Source organism: Anopheles merus, chromosome 2L (genome assembly GCF_017562075.2).
Source record: "Anopheles merus strain MAF chromosome 2L, AmerM5.1, whole genome shotgun sequence".
Classification (NCBI taxonomy): Eukaryota; Metazoa; Arthropoda; class Insecta; order Diptera; family Culicidae; genus Anopheles; species Anopheles merus.
In genome coordinates this window covers 1440975-1448430 of record NC_054083.1, presented here as the reverse complement: position 1 = coordinate 1448430, position 7456 = coordinate 1440975, and positions in this window count along the sequence as shown.

Genomic DNA, 7456 nt, shown 5'->3' with positions numbered 1-7456 from the left:
ATTAGAATAATTTGTGCCGGTTATGAAAATAAAGGCGACCCGTTGAAATGTCCGTTTGCTACTGTATATTCAATTGTCAAGAGTTCATTACATAATTCATTTTGAGTTCATTCTGTTATCCTTATCTATGCCTATGAGTTCATTTCCTATCCTATTTCTAAATTGAGTTCGAATTTCGAATTCGAACTAATAAATTCAAATGATCAATCTCCAACAAGTAGTTTGAACTGTTTAAATAATCTTTTTTGGTAAAAAGACGAAAAAATAATTCACTGTTTTCAGTACACTGATGTACACAAAGGTTATCCGTGTAAAAAAATATTCGACCGCATGTCCTCGGCGCGGACCAGTGTGTTTCGATAAATGTGCCGCAGATTCAGCATTGTATCCGATGAATTCAGGTATCATCAACGTTTTCAAGCATCATACCGCAGTCTTGGCTTTGGCTAAGACAGATTCGGGAAGGGGTCCCGCGGTCTTGAGATAAAGTGTGAAACCCTGTAAGCGCTATAGAATGTTGAAGAGCAAGCCTTGAGTAAAATAGTAGGCTATGATTATTAATGTAAGATTCTAGAAATATAGTCTTGTTCCAACCAGCAACCTTTACACAGCTACTCTCTACAGGTTATGGGCCCAGACTCGAAAATTGATTAAAGATCCAGAATATCGAAGACTTGAATCTAGAAAGTTTAGTGAAAATGGCGCTTCCTAGCTCAAGCAATTCCTCGTCAAGTTTCGTCGGTTCGACAAGTATTCCCTCCATTGAACGTCTGCTCGGTCGGGAAAATTGGACATCCTGGAAGTTTGCTGCTAAAACGTTTCTACAACTCGAAGGACTTTGGGAAGTAGTAAAACCTGTGAAAAAAGAGGATGGAACTTTCGAAACGGTGGACGAAAAAAAGGATTTGCAAGCCAGATTGAAGCTCATCCTTTTACTCGACCCAACAATTTATGTCCATATTGAAGACGCGGAATCGGCTCGATCTGCTTGGGACAAATTGGAAATGGCGTTTGAGGATAAAGGGCTTTCTAGGCAAATCGGCTTGCTTCACAAGCTGATTAAGTCTGATTTGGATACATGTGGCTCAATGAATTCATACGTGAATCAGGTAATATCCACGGCAAACCAACTAAATGCCATTGGTTTCAAATTGCCCGACTTGTGGGTAGGAATGATTCTTTTGGCTGGTTTACCGGAAGAGTATCGACCGATGATTTTGGCTATGGAGAATTCTGGTGTTGCAATCACAGGCGACTATGTGAAGACAAAACTTCTTCAAGAGAGGCCGTTGCTACGTAACGAAAATGTTCAAGCGTTAGCCACTAACAAACGTCGTGAAGTTTTCAAGCCAAAACAGAAGCCTTCTTCGTCGAAAGGTCCGCAATGTAGGAAATGTGGCCGGTATGGTCATATTGCGAAATTCTGCAAGGATGATCGAAAAGGAGGAACAACGTTGTGTACGGTGCTATCGACATTTGGAAACAGTGAAGCTAACGAGTGGATTTTGGATTCGGCAGCGTATGCGCACATGACTAGCAACAAGGATTTATTGAGCAACCTGCAAAACGCAACAGGTAAAGTAGTTGCTGCTAACGGAGGAACTCTGGACATTGTCGCTCGTGGAACTGCTATAATACAACCGAAATGCATGGAAGAGATTGTAACGATCAGCGATGTAAAGCTGATTCCAGGTTTAACATCGAATTTACTTTCGGTTAGCAGGATGGTAGAAAAGGGATATACTGTTCAATTCAACACCAAAGGTTGCAAAGTATATAACCCTAGCGGCAAGTTGGTGCTTACTGGTATTCACAACAATAATCAATTCAAGGTGGAACAGGTAGCGAACAACATGCAGGAGGCTCTGTCGTGTAACACAGCAGAAAGTTTCGAATTGTGGCATAAACGGATGGGGCATCTGGGTGCTGTGAATCTCAAGAAACTTGCTGGTGGTTTGGCAACTGACATCACATTGAAAAATATGGACGGTGCGGATTGCAGAGTTTGCCCGTTAGGCAAACATTCGAAGTTACCGTTTCCGAAGAAAGGTTCTCGAGCTGAAAATGTCTTGGATTTGGTTCATTTGGACATTAATGGACCGATGGAAACGCACTCGCTTGGTGGACATCGATACTACATCACGTTCATCGATGACAAGACGAGGCGTATATTCGTTTATTTCCTTAAGACGAAATCTGAAGTAGAAGTTTTCGAAGCCTTCAAGAGATTCCACGCGATGGCGGAGCGTCAAAGCGGAAGGAAGCTTAAAACACTACGTACAGATAACGGTAAGGAATATATGAACAAATCCCTAACATCGTTCTTGCAGAAAGAGGGCATCCGCCATGAAACTTCGAACGGATACACACCACAGCAAAATGGACTGGCGGAACGTGCCAACAGAACTATTGTGGAAATGGCGCGGTGTTCGAAGGAAACATGACCAAAGGTTTTTGGGCGGAGGCGGTTTCAACAGCAGTTTATCTTATCAATCGTTCTCCTACACGTGGACACAATTTAACTCCTGAAGAAGCGTGGAATGGAAGAAAACCTGATCTTTCACATCTGCGTGTGTTTGGAACGAAAGCGATGGTAATGATTCCGAAGGAGATGCGACGTAAATGGGATCCAAAATCTCATGAGTGCGTTCTGACTGGCTTTGATGAAGAAACGAAAGGATATCGTCTGTACGACCATAAAAAGAAGCAAACGATCATTAGCCGCGAAGTATTTTTTTTAGATGAAGGTTGTTCATCGAACGTGACAGTTACAGCAATGCAAGAGCCAAGAAGAACATTCGTTAGACTGGACATCGAGGAAACAACTTCAATCCAACCTGTGCAAATCCCGGTTCCCAATTTTGCACCCGATGCTGGATCAGACAGCACGTTGGAAGAAAATGATGCAGAAACGGATGGTGAACTCGATGATAGTACGACAGATGACGAAAACAACACTAGTACAGAAACGATGGTACAATCTGAAGACGATTCGAGTGATTTTCTTGGGTTTTCCGGAAGCGATGTCGATGGCTTTGTAGCAGTTGCGTCTGGTATGTACAGTGGAACATATGCTGATCCTGTTTCACACCAAGAAGCACTCGCTAGAGATGATAGCAAAGAATGGGGGACTGCCATGCAGGAGGAGTATAACGCTCTGATGGAGAACAAAACCTGGACGCTAACTTCGCTCCCGAAAGGAAGACAAGCCATAAAATGCAAATGGGTGTATCGGACTAAATGCGATTCATCTGGAAATTTAACTCGATACAAGGCTCGTTTGGTCGTCAAAGGATTCTCACAGCGAAAGGGGGAAGATTATGATGAAACGTACGCTCCCGTGGTACGGTATTGTTCGCTGCGATACCTTTTTGCCCTGGCTATCAAGCATGATCTGATGATAGATCAAATGGATGCAGTAACAGCATTTCTGCAAGGAGATCTTGATGAAGATATTTACATGGAGCAACCACCTTGCTTCGTTGATGGACAGCGGAAAACGTTGGTATGTAAACTTAACAAAGCTATTTATGGTTTGAAGCAGGCGAGCCGAGTTTGGAACAACAAACTGGATGCAGCATTACAACGGTTCGGCCTGATACCAACTCAGTACGATCCTTGCGTGTATGTAGGTAGCGAAGGAGGTAAGATCATTATCGTTGCTATATACGTTGACGTCATGATGATTTTTAGCAACGATGTGGCATGGAAAAAGCAGCTGAAGAAACATCTTTGTAGTTGTTTCCGTATGAAGGATTTAGGAGCAGCACAGCACTGCCTAGGTATAAGGATTCAACGGACAAAAGAAACCATCAAGTTTGATCAAGAAATCTACATAGAATCTATTTTAAAGAGGTTCAATATGGATAAATGTAAACCAGTGGCAGTTCCAATGAACAACAGTGAGAAGCTGACCAAGGAAGAAAGTCCGAAGAGTAACAATGAAACTGCTGCGATGAAATATGTGCCGTATCAAGAAGCCGTTGGGTGTTTGATGTATTTGGCACAAAGTACTCGACCAGACATTCTGTACGCGGTGAACATGCTGAGTCGATTCAACAAAAATCCAGGACAAAAACACTGGAATGGAGTGAAGCATGTTATGCGCTATCTTCGAGGGACTTCTAATTTTAAATTGGTTTACAAAAAAAATGTAGATTCGAAAATTATCGGTTACTGTGATGCTGATTGGGGATCTGATCCAGATGAACGAAAATCCACCACTGGCAACATCTTTATGGCGCAAGGAGGAGCAATTTCATGGATGTGCAAGAAGCAACCGACGGTAGCCTTATCTACGTGTGAGGCTGAATACATGTCTGTATCGGCGGCGGTACAGGAAGCCTCATGGTGGCGCGGACTTTCTGCGAAACTGGCGAATGCGGATGAAGTGATTGAAATTCGTTGTGACAATCAAAGCTGCATTGCGATCGCGAAGAATGGTGGGTATCATCCACGAACGAAACACATTGATATTCGTCACCATTTCATCAAAGATGCTCTCAGCCGTGGGATTGTCACTCTAGAATATGTTAGCACGGAGGACCAGATTGCAGATGGACTTACTAAACCATTGCAACGGACTAAATTCGAGATTAGTCGCGAGTTAATGGGTATCTCTGAGGCTTGAGGAGGAGTGTTGAAGAGCAAGCCTTGAGTAAAATAGTAGGCTATGATTATTAATGTAAGATTCTAGAAATATAGTCTTGTTCCAACCAGCAACCTTTACACAGCTACTCTCTACATAGAAGCCTCCAAAATGTCGAAGGCGGCCTTGCGTGCAACTTCTGACACTCCGCAAACCAGCAAAACAGTGCAGGAAGTAAATTTAGAAACATGGGCGACAATAACGAAAACAAGAAAAAGGACGAATAGTGGAGACAGCAATGTTCAAACTATTATTAAGGGATTTGACGAGGGAAACAATAAAGTAACTCCCAAAATGAAGAAAATTAATGATGTGAAGGAGCCCATGGGAAAAAATAAAGAAAATAATAAAACTCTGGTTATTGTTCCTAAGGTGGTGCAGTCTTGCGATAAGACAAGAGCTGACCTACGCGCCAGATAGGATCCGAGGAAGCAGCAATTGTCGGAATTCCGCAACGGCAGAGACGGTCAAGTATATGCACAATGTCCTGCTCTGGCGAATTTAGACAGCATTAGAAAAGAAGTAGAAGACATTTTGGAAGACGATTATTCGACATCCTTACCTATGGGACGCGTTAAAATAATTGGAATGAATGAAAAATATTCTTCTTCTGACTCAGTGATCTTTTAAAATCTCAAAATGAGGGAGTTCCCTGGAAACAGGTGAATGTAATTGGAATGTTTGAGAATAAGATCTACAAGTACCAGAAACATAATGTGGTTTTGGAAATCGATCATGAAACTGATAAGTGTCTGGCAAAACTTGATAAAATCAATATTGGATTTGATCGGTGTAAAATTTCTTGATCCATTCACGTCATGCGCTGCTTTAAATGTGGTCAATTTAGCCATAAAAGCACTGACTGCCAAAATAAGGAAGCGTGTTCAAAGTGCAGTGGTGAGCACCGAACGTCGGATTGTACTTCATCTATCCTCAAATGTGTAAATTGTGTTTTGGCTAACAAATCCAGGAACCAGAAACTACAGGTACAACATGCGGCCAATAGCTATGAATGTCCGCTGTTTAAAAAAACATGTAGAGAGACGAATGCAACTTTCTCAATAGCAGCGAGGGGTGGAATTAAGGCGGTTCAGAGAGATTTTATATTTCAAAGTTGGCGGTCTTTCATCTAACCATGCTATGTTTCGTGAGACAGTAGAAAAAGTTCAACCCTTGTTGGTCTTGACCTCTGAAACCCACGTAACCGAGGAGGAGGAATCGACGAATGCCTATTCGAGCAATTTTATGTAAAAGGATATATGGTAGTGTCGTGTTTATCTCATTCACGTCACACAGGAGGTGTTGCAGCTTATGCCAGAAGTGACGTTGTCCTTAAAGTGATTTTAAAAGATTCATTGGAAGGCAATTGGTTTCTCGGTGTAGCGGTTTCTTGGGGTATAACGGTAGGCAATTATAGCATATTGTATCATTCACCTAGTGCGAGTGATTCGATGTTCGTAGATATTTTGGAAGAATGGTTAGACAAGTTTTTGGATCTTAGTAAGTTGAACATTATCGTCGGTGACTTTAATATTGACTAGTTAAATGTTGAAAAATCTGCGAAACTGAAAAGTTTAATGGATTCAGTAAACATGAACCAAAAAGTCAATGAATTCACACGAATTGCTAGGCAGACCAGGACATTGATTGATCAGGTATACAGTAGTATTGACTCAATCAAAGTCACTTCTGATCCATTATTGAAAATATCTTATCACGAAACACTTGTTTTGAACATAAACAATGAACGTTGCCAAACTATTCAACGGAAAGTTAAATGCTGGAATAGGTATTCGAAACATGCACTTTGCAATAATGTGTCACAAGGCTTGCAGTATGGTGCATCTGATCTTGATGAAGCTGATGACTTGTTATGAAACACATTGAAACATGCAATGAGCACCTTGGTGGAAGAAAAGACAATTGTTTCTAGAGAAACTAGTAGGTGGTATACTTTGGATCTTGCACGTGCTAAACGGAAAAGAGACAAAGTGTATAAAAAATTTAATAGAACGAATAGAGATAATGATTGGTCTGAGTATACTAAACTTAGAAACAGTTATAGTAGGGATCTCAAAAATAGACGTAGCGATTTCTTTAGCAATGAAATAAACAAGTACAAGAAAAATAGCAAGGAGTTATGGAAAGTCCTCAAAAGCATGTTACAACCTGATGAATCATGCTTTTCAGTTGTAAAATTTAATGGTGTGATTGAATCTGACGACTCCATAATTTGCAACAAGTTTAATTCGTTCTTTGTGAACAGTGTTTTAGATATTAATCAAAACATTGCTTCTGTCAGTGAACCTAGCTATTACGTAGATAGTGCTACTTCACGATACCTTTTCAGATTTCAGAAAATTACTCTTGAACAACTAAAAACCATTTGTTTCAACCCGACAAAAACGGCAGGTATAGGGAATGTAAGTTCAACAACCATACAGGATTGCTATCATGTGATCGGAGAGGACCTTCTTATGGTGATTAATCAATCACTAGAGAGGGGATGCTTCCCGAAATCATGGAAAGAATCATTGATTATACCTATTCCTAAAGTGAACGGAGCTGCCAATGCGGAAGATTTTCGCCCCTTAAACATGTTGCAGTAGTAAGTAGTTAAGGAGCAATTGGTTCAGTTTCTGAACAGAAACGAGCTGTTGATCCGAGAGCAATCAGGATATCGGGAAGGACGCTCTTGTGAGACTGAATCTTTTACTAGCGAGGTGGAAGTTGTTAATGGATAAGAAGGAATCAACAATTGCTGTTTTCTTGGATCTAAAACGGGCATTTGAAACAATATCTAGGCCA